A 13,737-nucleotide genomic window follows, 5' to 3' on the forward strand; every position below is an offset into this window, starting at 1 on the left:
AAGAATTTCCTCTGCCATTTGAGGTCCTTCTCATTGGATGAAGAATTAAATTGACATTAGATGGATTTATAATAGAAAATTAAATTTAGTTTTCCACATACAAGAAAACAATATAGGCATAAAATTCCAGAGATAGGTAACATGAGGCTTATATGACATTTTGCGCTAAGGAGAGAGGGGTCAGATCTGGGGACACAAAATGTAAGAAAATGTTAGTAAGAAGGTGACAGGAGATCTTTGGAAAACAAAGGTTTTCATGTTACACAGATAACTTTCTGAGATAAAGAGGAATCTCTGTTAACAGCCCTTTTTCTGGTTCAGGCAGGCAGTTGAGGAGGAAAGGTAAAGAGCTTTCTTATATTTTCTGGGTTTTGATTGCTTTTAACTCAAAATAATCTTTATGCTGAAGCGGCCCATCTTGGGATGACTTGCCATTGGCCCCCCATATTTAGAAAATCTACCTAAAATGTTTTATTTAATCTATTTGTTTTTCACAATTACATTTAGATTACTTACAAAACCTTGGCTAAACATTAGATGAAGTCAGTCATTATTTTAAGCTATTATTTTATTGAGAGATCTAATAAAAACATAAACTTAGTTGGTTAGTAAACTTAGGTAGAAGAAAAGTTTTATATTTAATGTTGATAACTCCAAAGACAAATTTGTTTTAATTAAACTATCAATCTCAAACTGGCCCTCCCATTGAATATTTTTTCAGATCATTTGAACTTGAAAAGCATTTGGATTAGTTTTCTTTTTCTTCTTCTTTTTCTTTTTTGAGTTTTAGGATGCCCAGTCCTTACAAGGGCTTGTCTTCAACTAAATAGAGCTGTTTTACAAATTAATTTTGGCAATACTATCCATAGGCTAGAAACATATTTACAACATACACAGGCACACACAAACAGATGATAGATGCAGAAAGGATAGTTTTTGTTTTAAAATTACTGCCATGAAATAGGTGCGAAATATATTCCTTTAAAAAGTTGGATCTGAGTTTGTTTTTTGGGAGATGGAATAAATTAAGGTTTTGATGTAGATGACTAAAGCTTTGATGGTGGAGAAGATGAGTTAAAATTTGTATTTGTCCTTGGCAAGTCAGGTCTTAAATGGTCTTTCCCTATTGCTTTTATTTGATAAAATTACCTCCCTGGACTTGGCATTTTTAAAGAGGTAAGGAATTCCTAGAGAAGACCAGGTGGAAAGAACACTGAATATTTACATTTTAAAGGCCCAAGGGAAAAATGCAGACACTTTGTAGAAGGACTTTCTCAATCTCTCTCTCTCTTTTTTTTTTTTTTTAAAGATTCATTTATTTATTTGAGAGAGAGAATGAGCATGAGAGGGGAGAAGGTCAGAGGGGGAAGCAGACTTCCTGCTGAGCAGGGAGCCTGATGCGGGCCTCGATCTCAGGACTCCAGGATCATGACCTGAGCCAAAGGCAGTTGCTTAACCAACCGAGCACCCAGGCGCCCCAACTTTGGTTCTCTTAAAGCCAGAATTTTTACAATACTTATGAGCCTTTTGAGATAAATGAGGTTTGGGGATTGGTAAAAAGGATTGGTGGTTTCTGAATTGTTTTTGGAATTACACCTCTCGTTCTGTAAAGACTTGATTTGTCAAACAAGGATGGCTGTTTTTAGTTTCTCCAACAATTGGGTTGTTGCCTAAGTAATATCAAAGTAATGACATCTATCAGTCTATGAGAAAGTCTTCTTTTCCTCTGGGTACATTTAGCTTAGTGGAGAAGGCATAAAATTTCCATCAGGGGCTGAATATCAGCTTTCAGTTTGGCCCAATTTCTGATTATAGAGTTATTAAAAATTTTAAAGTATCTTGTCAACTTTTAGCCAGGAAAAACAGTAAAGATTTCTGGCAGTATTAAACAACCTTATGGACCCAAGAGGCATCTTCAAAGAGAGTATGAAAAAATACTATTTTTACAGGAACTAGAGCCACTCCCAGAGATGGCCAAAGAAGGAATTGACAACCTGCATGTCACAGGCAGGCAGAAAGCCAAGCCATGTTCTTAGGGTATGAACCAAGAAGAGCACGAAGAAAATAGTTATTCCCAGGAGAGAAAAGGATTAACAGTCAGTGTGTCTGGATTGAGAAAGGAGAGATAACATGAATTTTTTATTTTCCTCTCTCAACTGGGTTCAGGAGATAATCTACTTAAAAAAGAAGAACCGGTTTTGGCTCACGTAGTGATCCGAGGGTCGTGAGTCACAAACCCATCATCAGGCTCTGTGCTTTGTGAGGAGTCTGCCTGAGACCCTTTCTCCCTCTGCCTCTCACCCCTGTGCTCTCGTGTGCTCTCTCTCTCTCAAGCTCTCTACTATAAATAAATCTTAAGAAGAAGAGAAAAACAACTCCTGAGAATCATCCCTAAAATATTTTACTGTGGCCCTCAGTTCAGTCTTGGACCAAGGATTGAAGGATTTCTGAAGAGGCTCAGCTGTAAGTTCAGGTGGTTTTATTTGAAGACGTAATCTTCTCTTCAGAGTGAGAGGGCGGTTCAGACAAAATGAGTAGACTGAGAGCTCAAGTAAAGAACTGCTGAGGAAGAAGAATTTGCTCTGCCCTTAAAGGTCCTTCTTGCTAGACTAAGGACCAAATTGATATGGGACGGGTTAACAGCAGAAAATCAAATTCAGTAGTGTACCTACGGGGAATCCGCACAGACACGGAAATTCCAAAGATATTCCAAATATCCAAAGATAGGCAACATGATACTTACATGAGCTAAGGAGAGGGGTAGGGTCTGAGGATACAAAAGGGAGAAAGATCTTAGCAGGAAGGTGAGAGATCCTTGGGAAACAAAGTTGCCCTATATGTAGGTAAGTTTCTTGTGTGAAGAGGAATCTCTGTTAATAGCTTTCTTCCTGGTACAAGGCCGGCAGTTGAGGGGGAGGTGAGGAGCTTTTCCTCAATCTTCTGGGTTTTGTTTGCTTTTAACTCAAAATAATGTTTATGCCAAAGTGGTTTACCTTGGGGCTGTCTGCTCTTGGCCCCTACAGAAGATGAGAGGGGAGTTATGTCGGTCTTTGTGTTTTTAATTTCTTATTAGCCTTCTATAACAAATCTTTCAGTGAGTCTATTTTGGCATCTTGAAGCCTTTTAGAACCTTCTTCATGCCAATTAAAACAGTCATCCCATTCTGTTGACTTAATTTGGGAACTCTTACTTTCAAGAGCACTTTCTTAAACGAACAATCTTGTCTAATTGGAGCATTTCCCAAAATAACCACCATAATTCTAAGTTGTTGGCAATAAAAGTTTTCTGTCTTGTTAGATACCTGCAACTTCAGGGACTATAGTTATGAGACATGAAATGAGCAGGTGTACTTGAAGGTAGTGTGCTGGACTGTGAAATTTAAGCATCCCATTAACTAAGCCCTGGGATTTCTTGGAGTCAAACTAAAAGGGATGTGCCTTGGGGTTGGGGATTATTACCTTGTTACCTTGTTGCAACAAAATTTTCTTGAGTTTGGTGGGTGAACTAGTGCCAATCTAACCTTTTCTGTGACCAACTTATCCTGTCATGGGATCCTTTGTTGCGGGAGCTAGAGCAGCCTATGAAAGCTTGGCCCATGCCTACTAATTTTTGTAGTTTTTCGGCCTTCACAATCCCATTAGTGACAGTCTTTATTTTATACAAAATAAAACAAACATGTGCCTTGATATATTTGCAGTGTCCTGTCTATAAGAAGGCGCTGTGTACACTACCACCAATTCCCATAGAACCTTACTGAGGTTTTCCACCTGGGGAATTGTGGTCTAAAAGGCTAGGGTCTTGGCTCTGGGTGGTCCCTTCTTCCTGCTGAGTCAGGCTCCGGGCAAAACTGTAAGCTCAACGGGGCTTCGGGCAAACATCACTTGGCTCCATGCATAACCCCGTCTGCCGCTCAAACTGCCCTGCCCTGTAAAGGAAAGTCAACCAGGTTGGGAGCTCACATGCAACCAAGAGCAAAGCTTAGACCCAGAGGAGCATACCACGGCCCTCAAAAATGGCGAGAGGAGGGGCGTCTGGGTGGCTCAGTGGGTTAAAGCCTCTGTCTTCTGCTCAGGTCATGATCTCAGGGTCCTGGGATCGAGCCCCACATCGGGCTCTCTGCTCAGCAAGGAGCCTGCTTCCTTTCCTCTCTCTCTGCCTGCCTCTCTGCCTACCTGTGATCTCTGCCTGTCAAATAAATAAAATCTTTAAAAAAAAAATGGCGAGAGGATGGTGAACAAAGGGTTCGTGAAGGTAGGTATCACACTGAGTTTCTCATCCCCAAATGATGCTGAAGTTCACTTTGAATCTCATCATTGCCACCAAACCTGTTAAATAAGAGGATTCAGGTAAACCAGAAGATCTAACTGGCTTTATTAAACAGTTGATGAATCGGGCAGCTCCCCATCTCCCAAGTAGAGCAGTACTCCAAGGAGTTGTGCAAAATGGAGGGTTTTTATAGACAGATAGTGGGAGCAAGACTGTTATTAGCAAAAGAAAAGAATTGTTGTGGGTGAGGCAGCTAGTTTCTAGGGGGAAAAGTAAGGGGTCTTATTCATGCAATGATGTCCTCTTTCTTTTGGGGGGTGGAGAGGGGCCAAGGGACAGACCCCCGTGGCATGGATTGAAAAATTCCTGGCTGACTGGTTAAGATTACATTTCTGAAGTTTAAAACTGCGATTAGATTATGTATTGAACACCACTTTGAAAACTCAGTCTAAGTGACACCATTTTGATGTCTATGGTTTTTTTTTTTTATTTTTGTTTTTCCTTTTTTGAGCCATTTTATTTTCTTATGTTTTATTTTTTATTTTATTTCTTTTCAGTGTTCCAGAATTCATTGTTTATGCACATAGCCAGTGCTCCATGCAATACGTGTCCTCCATAATACCAACAACCAGGCTCACCCAACCTCCTATCCCCCTCCCCTGCAAAACCCTCAGTTTGTTTCTCAGAGTCCACAGTCTCTCATGGTTCATTTCCCCTTCCAATTTCCCCTAATTTCCTTCTCCTTTCCATCTCCCCATGTCCTCCGTGTATTTCCTCATGCTGCATAAGTAAGTGAAACCATATGATAATTGACTCTTCTTGACTTATTTCACTCAGCATAATCTCCTCCAGTCCCCTCCATGTTGATACAGAGGTTCGTTATTCATCCTTTCTGATGGAGGCATAATACTCCATTGTATATATGGACCATATCTTCTTTATCCATTTGTCCATTGAAGGTTGTCTTGGTTTCTTCCACAGTTTGGTGACTGTAGCCATTGCTGCTGTGAACGTTGGGGTACAGATGGCCCTTCTTTTCACTACATCTGTATCTTTGGGGTAAATATCCAATAGTGCAATTGCAGGGTCATAGGGAAGCTCTATTTTTAATTTCTTAAGGAATCTTCACACTGTTTTCCAAAGTGGCTGCACCAACTTGCATTCCCACCAACAGTGTAAGAGGGTTCCCCTATCTCCACATCCTCTCCAAAAATTGTTGCTTAAGGTCTTGTTAATTTTGGCCATTCTAACTGGTATAAGGTGGTATCTCAATGTGGTTTTGATTTGAATCTCCCTGATGGCTAGTGATGATGAACATTTTTTCATGTGTCTGTTAGCCATTCATATGGTTTTTTGTTTTGTTTTATTTCATCCTACCTCTGTATAGAGGTTGGAGGAAAAAAAGGAAAAATGAAAGGATGTAAAATATCTCATTAATTTCACTTTGATTATGTGTTGCAATGATAACATTTTGGATATATTAGGTTAACAATATTAAAATCAAAAATAAAATAAAAATCACCCCATAGTAACTATGCATAAGTCTCAGAACAATTCAGTGTGTTTCATAATAACAGATAGTACAAAACAAACCAATATTGTTTTCCTGCCCTCATGAGTTTAAGATTACTGCTGCTTAACACTTTGTCCTTGTTGGTTCCCAGAGCAAAAGTATATGCAAGACAAAGTAAATTTCTAGTGAAAATTTGCAAAATATTTCTATGCGCCCATATTTAGGTACATGGAAATTACACAAGTCAAAATAAGCCCATTATTCCTCCTTCATCTTGGGGTGTGGGTCCCTAAACTTGGAGCACAGGAACTACTCTGATTGGATTTCTCTCCAGACAGCATTGTCCATCACCAGGAATGAAATGTGGCTTCTGGACGGTAAATTGCATGACCAACCCAAGTTGATATTCCAAGCAACTTTAACACTCTCCTTCTCTCTCAATTATATTCTAGAACAGTGTTTAAAACTTCAGTTTCTTTCATTTTTCTCAAGTTCAGTCAAGGAGTGTCTGGCTTACAATATAAAATTGGATATTTGTTCTTATATCAATGTGTATGGACTGAAGCTTTATGTTCCAACTGTCTCACTGAGAAAACAGTATCATGATTCTAAGACTTGGGAGATGGTGCTTTTATTCTGTTAGAAAATAAGCATCATGACTTAATGAGGACCTGTTATATAACCAGTGAAACATTTCCAAATTGTCAGTTCCTGTACCCATTGTTAAACTCTACATGCAGTTATGTATATGTGTAAATTTATGCACATCGATTAAATGACTACTGTGATAATTTATTTAAAACCTAAATATGATCCCCTGTATAAAATAGATCACTGAAATGCTCTTTAGAACAATAAAAGTCTGAAGAGCTCTCATGGCGACTTCCTCTTGTATGGCCTTTAATCTGAATGGGCCTTTAAAAAACCACAAAAGCTTTAAAGATACATGATGGAAAAAGGCAGCTAACTCAGCCTTTACAGCGTTTTACTCATGCTTATTAACATCTCCCCTTAGCTGTTGTGGAATAATTTAACCCTGTCTTCTGCACTTGGTTCAGTATGGCAGAGTAGAAAGAGCTGCATGAGTTAGAAGACGTGAGTTCGACAGATCAGACAGCCCGCTAGTCTGTTTCACTAAGAGTGTATAAGCTCCTTGAGGCAGGCGCTCGGCTCCCTTGTTCATCTTTGGCTCTTAAGCATTACCATCATCTAAATTGATTTGTTTCAAAATATTTGAGTGCTTTTTTGGGCTGGGCACTGTTCTAGATGCTGGTGATAGCAGACTGAAGGAAACAGACACGATCCTTGCTTTTATGGTGTTTATACTTTGGGGGAAGGTACCTTTGCTAAGTGCTTTGAAGGACAAGATAGCTGTGTGTGTAGAGGAGCACAGTGCTGTTGGGGAGGTCTTGCTACACAAGTGACACTTGAGTAAAGCTAGGAATGAGCCATGTGGGTGTATGGGGATAGAGTGTTGAGGACAGAGTAAGTAGCATGAGACTCTGGGATGCTTGATGGGTTCACGGGAGAGTAATAATAAATAAAAACAAAAATGAGTGAACCTGAAATCATAGAGGAATTCATAGTAGGATTTGAGGCTATTAGCTTCATCTGTTTAATAGTGGCTTTTAGACAGGATTTCATCCTCTGAACAGGAGCTTTTGCTTTGACTTTCCAATACTTAAATTGCAGAGCTTCGTTTTGGTCTAAAGCGCGGATTAATAGTCTGAGGGTCCTAGGACCTAGAATTCCATCTTTCTTGGTTGTAATAGCGGAAAGTTTCTGAGGCTGAATGTCAGTAGTAATAATCTGAATGGGAGTTTTTGCTTGTTTTCTGCCCCAAAGGTACCATTTTGGATCTCACCGGGTATAAATGGGAGAACAGATTTATGAGAGCTGTAGCTTATTTAAAGGAAAATAGGGTGTTCCATAGAAAATACACCACATGCCAGCATTATACAGTGTTTTAGTTTTACTATAGTCTGCTCTATGACTGAGCCTTTTTCAACTATGACATATTTTATCTCCTGCTCCACCAAAATTACATGTCAGTTGTTGATTTTGTGCTTTCAAAAGTAAGCCTGCCTGGGGATGCCTGGGTGGTTCAGTTAGTTAAGCATCTGCCTTGGGCACAGGTCATGATCCCAGGGTCCTGGGATGGAGTCCCACATCAGGCTTCTTGCTCATCGGGGAGCCTGCTCTTCCCTCTGCCTGCTGCTCCCCCTGCTTGTGCGCGTTTGCTCGTGCGCGCGCGCGCTCTCTCTCTCTCTCTCTCTCTCTCTGACAAATAAATAAATAAATAAATAAAATCTTACCCCCCCCCAAAAAAAAAATAAGCCTGCCTTTATTCTCCTCCACCTTCTTCTTCTTTGACTAAATTTAAATGTGAATTCATGGGGTGGGGAAGAGAAAGCACTTTAAAATACATGAAAAGCCACCCAGTTTTTTCTCACCCAGTGGCTGGTGGGAATGTAGTCATTTGGAAAGCAATCTGGTAGCACTTGGTAAAGTTAAGTCAGCATATGCTCCTTGACTACTCGGTCAGGCCTAGGTATACCTTAAAGAAAATTTCAAATGAAGGTGAAGGAACATGCACGAGAATGATCTTTCTCGTCTATTTTCCTGGTGTCGGGAGTGATACTTGAGAGCAGGAGGCAGCAGAGACGGTCCATAACTAGGGAACTGAGGTGGTAAAATGTGGAAGACGTATGCTTACTAAAGGTACTTCAAGACAAACTAGATATGAATAGAGCAAAACTGACAGACGTTAGAGTTTGAATAGGTGGTAAGAACCTCACATGAATTAGGAGAGAAAAAAACAACAAAAAATGAGATGCGTACTCTTGTAAATTAAACATGCTAATAGGAACTTAATATTTTTTTTTTTAAAGATTTTATTTATTTATTTCACAGAGAGAGATCACAAGTAGGCAGAGAGGCAGGCAGAGAGAGAGAGAGAGAGAGAGAGAGGAGGAAGCAGGCTCTCCGCTGAGCAGAGAGCCCGATGCGGGACTCGATCCCAGGACCCTGAGATCATGACCTGAGCCGAAGGCAGCGGCTTAACCCACTGAGCCACCCAGGCGCCCAGGAACTTAATATTTTTATAAAGATGGGCATGTTTAAGGACCTATAGCTAGCAGTTGAGGAAAGGAGCACCGGTTGGGGCAAGGGAGGATTACGATTAGCCAGAAGTGAAAGTAAAACAGGACAGAGGCTTTACCATAATGATGGTGTGCTGTGAGCTGAGGAAAATGGTGACCTCTTCTTGCACCGGAGGCTCAGAACACAGGAAAGTTACGATCCAAATGGAAATTAAATGATCTTTTCTGGTTCTCCTGTATTGTGACTCCAGGAATGCATTCGTATGGGAGAAGGAGTTTCTGGAAATAATTTTAAATAATTCATGAGCATGAAATACACTTTAGAGACAACTTATGTAAAAGAAAATAAAACATTTCCTAAATAAGCATTAGCAATAATGTGTCCAGTTAGTGTGGCATTTAGAATATTCTTTTATAGAACACAGGGTTGGAAGCCTTGTCTGTGGGGTGTGGGAGGTGGGGAATGAACACAGAGGGCTGTTAATTATTCCTTTTTATCTCCTTATTTTTGTGATGCTTTCTTTGAGAGAATTCTCTTCCAGTCTTGTTCATCATATCTGCATCTTTGACTAACTGACCTCCTTTTAGGCCCCTTCACTATAATGATGGAGCTGCCTGGGATAGGGGTTCTGCTGTGCACTTTTTGGCAATAGTGCTTTCTCTTTGAGAATGTTTATTCTTCTCTTTTTTCCTTTACTCTTATTTTCTCTGTTCTTAACTTCTTCCTTATGAGCTCTCCTTCCTTTCCCAACTCTGATGACAGTTTATCCAATTCAGGACATTTGGGCACTACTTAAGTGCATTGCTAGAACACCTATTACCTCACTCCTTCTGCACTGTTCCTATGCCCTGGCTATATAAATGCACTTGGATTTTAGCAGTTTTAAAGTGGAAAAGGTGAACTTAGGCTGCCGGCTTTAAGTTCTGAAATGATGATAGAGGGCGTGAATCACCATTTCACTAACTTTTCTCTGTTTGACTTTGTTCCTTTTTTTTTTTTTTTTTAATTCAGGTGATATAATTTAAAACCCGTGACCTTTGAGATGTTCTTTAGTGGCTTAATTTTAAGGACTTCATCAAAAGTCTCCTTCTTTTGTTTATCCAGTAAGGCAGTGATTCCTTTTACCATATACCAATTCCACTTAGTTATTGGTTCCTCAAAGGATAATTACTATTTATCTAATTATGTGGTACATGCTATGCAGGGACAGGTGATTAAACAATGTTCTACACAATTACAAAGTAACGGGCATTTGGGGGAGTTGGTTTGATCAGGATTCATTTTATTGGTCACTTATTTGATACCAAAAGAGAAGAACATCAGGTTACTTGTAGGAAAATGGCCAATGTCATTTCATTTCACATTATAACCTATTACAGTTTAACACTGAAGAAGCCAAGTGTATTCTCCCATGAAAATGAATTTCACACACTTTCCTGGTTGCTAGAGACCTAGGTTCTTGGTTTTTCTGATTGGGAGGCAGTTGCAAGTGTTCATTTAAGAAATATTGATTATCTCCTTATGTGCCTAGTTTGAAAAGCAGTGCAAATGAGGGCACAAATCAGCAAGCATTGGGGCGCCTGGGTGGCTCAGTGGGTTAAGCCGCTGCCTTCGGCTCAGGTCATGATCTCAGGGTCCTGGAATCGAGCCCCGCATCGGGCTCTCTGCTCAGCAGGGAGCCTGCTTCCCTTCCTTTCTCTCTGCCTGCCTCTCTGCCTACTTGTGATCTCTCTCTGTCAAATAAATAAATAAAATCTTAAAAAAACAAAAAAACAAAAAAATCAGCAAGCATAAGTACTGCTCACTTGTGGCTTCAGTTCTTACAGGTCCTTGAAGCACAGTGTGTTGGGAAGACAAAACTTTATTCCACCCTACAAAGGTCTTTCGGGCTGGCCCAAGAATTTAATTGACATGAGATGGATTAACAGGAGAAAATAAAAATCAAACCCTACATAGATGAGAAGTTTAAAAACAGAAAGGTATCATGAGGCTTATATGCCATCCTGAGCTAAGCCGTGGGATTGGGACATGGGGCTTCGAAGTAGGGAGGTAGGGCAGTAAGAAGAGCAAATGTTTGGCAATTCGATGTCCGTTCTGCTCTATGGATGGGTCATGCAGATAAAATTTATCTCTGATAATAAACCCAATTTTGGGAAAGGCCCCCAATTTAGATTCTTGTAGGTAAAGGAGGAGTAAATGCTTCTCTTGAGCCTGCAGGGTCTTGATTGCCTTCAGCTTAAAATAGTCCCCATGCCAAAGTGGCACATTTTGGGGAGACCTCTTCTGAGTCCTTTCAGGTACATGGACTACTGACATCACAGTCAGTAGTGGAACTGTCAAATGTCAGTTACTATCCTCTACAGGTTCTAATTCAGTAGGTCTATGTTGAGATGATAAAATCTGTATTTTATTTAGGGACTCCAATGCTTCCCAGATGAATCCAAAGCATCTTCAATTCTGAGAGCCACTAAACATCAGGATGACACCCAGGTCTGATGTGTGCGAGTGTGTGTAGAGACCTGTGGGCTATTTCTTCATCTTTCTTCCCAGTACTTCTGTCTGACCTACATGTATGCCCGTTCAACTTTATTCTCATAGGCACCCTTCTCCTTTTCTTTCAATTTCAAAATATACTTTCATTTTTGAAATTATTAAGTCCCCCAGGAAGAGTATTTGTCAGAAAAATATTGTGACATTAATAGGAATATGTCTTGGAATGTGGGTATGATGTAGGTAAGGTTGATGGATTCACTAAATTCACTTTAGAAGATACTTATAAAAGATAGGCTTTTTGAGCTCCTCATTAAATTCTGCTTCCAAAATAAAGGTTAATTTAATTACACAATTACTCAGGCAGGCAAAGTGTTTTATATACATTATTCTTTTAAAGCTAACAATCTCATGTTGAGAGAAGTATTATTCTCATTTTCACATGGGAAACTGTGGCACAGAGAAGCTAAGTAGCTTGCCTAAAGTTGCACAGCTCAATAAATACTCATGGTTAAGTAAAACATGAATAATGTTGCTATGGGGGAGGAAGAATAATTTTTCTTTTCCTCTTTGATGGCATTCAGAACAAGTCTCCCCAAAATGTGCCATTTTGGCGTGTGGACTATTTTGAGCTAAAGGCAAACAGGACCTAGCAGACTCAAGGAAAATTTTTACTTTTCCCTTTACCTAAAAGAATTTAAATAGGGGGTCTGGCCCAGAAAGAGAACAATTACCAAGAGATAATTTTTTTATCTGAGTGACCTGTCTGTATGGCAGGACAAACACCTAATTACCAAACATCCTTTCCTCTTAATCATCCCGTGAATCACTCTACTCTCCTCTTTGAAGCCCCAAGCCCCTATCCCATTCCTTAGCTTAAGATGGCATAAAGCCTCACTTGCCAGAGTTGTCTTTGGTCTTATATTCTTATGGGGGCCTCATACATGTGTAATTAAATTTGTTACTTTCTTGTTGATCTGTCCTGTGGTCATTTGGATAATAGATTAGCCAAAGGGTCTAAAAGGAGAGAAGGAATTTATTCCCTTCTCAGAACCTTCTAGTTCTTGGTTGAAACATCCCCTATAATAAAAGTCATATTAACAGAAGAACAAACAAATTTAATAACAGGTATACATCCTGTTTAATGGGAGATACTCAGGAAAACTGAGTAATTCTCCCAAATGGCCCAAGACAACACCTTAAAAACCATCCTTAGCTAAAGACAAAAGATGTTAGAGGAATGGGAAGCCAATTAGGGAAGGTTACTTGGCAAAGCACAGTAATCAAGGGTATGGTTGCTATGTAGCTTTAAGTCTGTGCCTTCTCTATGGATAATTTTCTAGAGATTTAGGCATCTTCTTCTTTGTATGGAAAAGAGACACCCTTACAAATGGAGATTTCTCTTATAAATGTAAATGTCTCTTAGAAAAGGGCAATTATTATTTTTTGTTCCTCAGCTTCTCTCGTTTGCTATGTCTTAAAAATGATTATTATGCCAAAGAGACATTTTCTGGGGGCAAATTATACAACCCTTCACTGCTTCTGAGCACCTTAATCATGGACAACATTGTAGGAATGTTTTCATTTTTATATAAGGAATTCTTAATCCAAAAAAAAAAAGCACATCTTTACTGAAATCTGTGTTATGATTTCTTTCTTTCCTCTATGTTTTCTACCCTCCCTCTACTCCCTCCTATTAAAAGATGGCTGTGTACTGATCAGAAGAATTGAGGACACCGCTATGTTTACATTGTAAGAGCCTGGCTGAAATAAAGACTGATGTTCACAGAAGTGGCTGTTTTGCATTGATTTATCTTATGGTGAGAGAGACAAAATGAAAGAATGGCTGTGTACTCTAGGAAATGACAAAGACCTGTAGAATTAAATGAATGCACCTAGAGAAAGCTAGGCTTTCAAAAAGAGTGGCAATTTTACTTCAGTGGTCTGCCAACTGTAAGACATAAAAATGCAATTTTATTCTTTTCAGAGGCCAGGTATGGGGTTACTGAGTTAGTTTTACAGAAGAAGAGGTTTTAGTCAGAAAGGGCTTGCTGACAGCAGTACATCCATTGTTGGAGTTTTGCAGTGGAAGTCACTACATTCAGTATACGCTTGAGTGAATAATGCCAAATAAGAAGGTATTTTTGTTTCATAATTTGCTAGAGCTCTTCATAATATTTCTAGTATAGATGTGAAAAGCATAGACCATCTTTCAGGGAAAGAGATAATTAATATTAAGAATGCTTTCTTAATGTTAATAACTTGGAACCATTTTAAAATTTGAAGACAAGATATTTTATCCAAAAACCCTCCTAAAATGAGAATTGAAATGCTGATCACATCAGTCATTTGATAAAGCTTAGGAA

At 39.4% G+C, this 13,737-nt stretch overlaps 1 protein-coding gene across 3 annotated transcripts in view; it reads left to right on the top strand.

Moving 5' to 3' along the window:
* The window catches only part of TAFA2 (TAFA chemokine like family member 2), a 489,998-nt gene that overhangs the window by 213,432 nt on the left and 262,829 nt on the right, over window positions 1-13,737 (top strand). Inside the window, exon 1 of one of the 3 annotated variants that reach the window (XM_047743379.1) lies at window positions 4,229-4,251. The exons of the other annotated variants lie outside the window; for them this stretch is intronic. The gene's annotated coding sequence lies outside the window, so the exon portion shown is untranslated. Of the gene's footprint in view, window positions 1-4,228; window positions 4,252-13,737 lie in introns of those variants that run through there. 3 annotated transcript variants of the gene reach the window in all.

This window comes from Lutra lutra, chromosome 8 (assembly GCF_902655055.1).
Source record: "Lutra lutra chromosome 8, mLutLut1.2, whole genome shotgun sequence".
Taxonomy (NCBI): domain Eukaryota; kingdom Metazoa; phylum Chordata; class Mammalia; order Carnivora; family Mustelidae; genus Lutra; species Lutra lutra.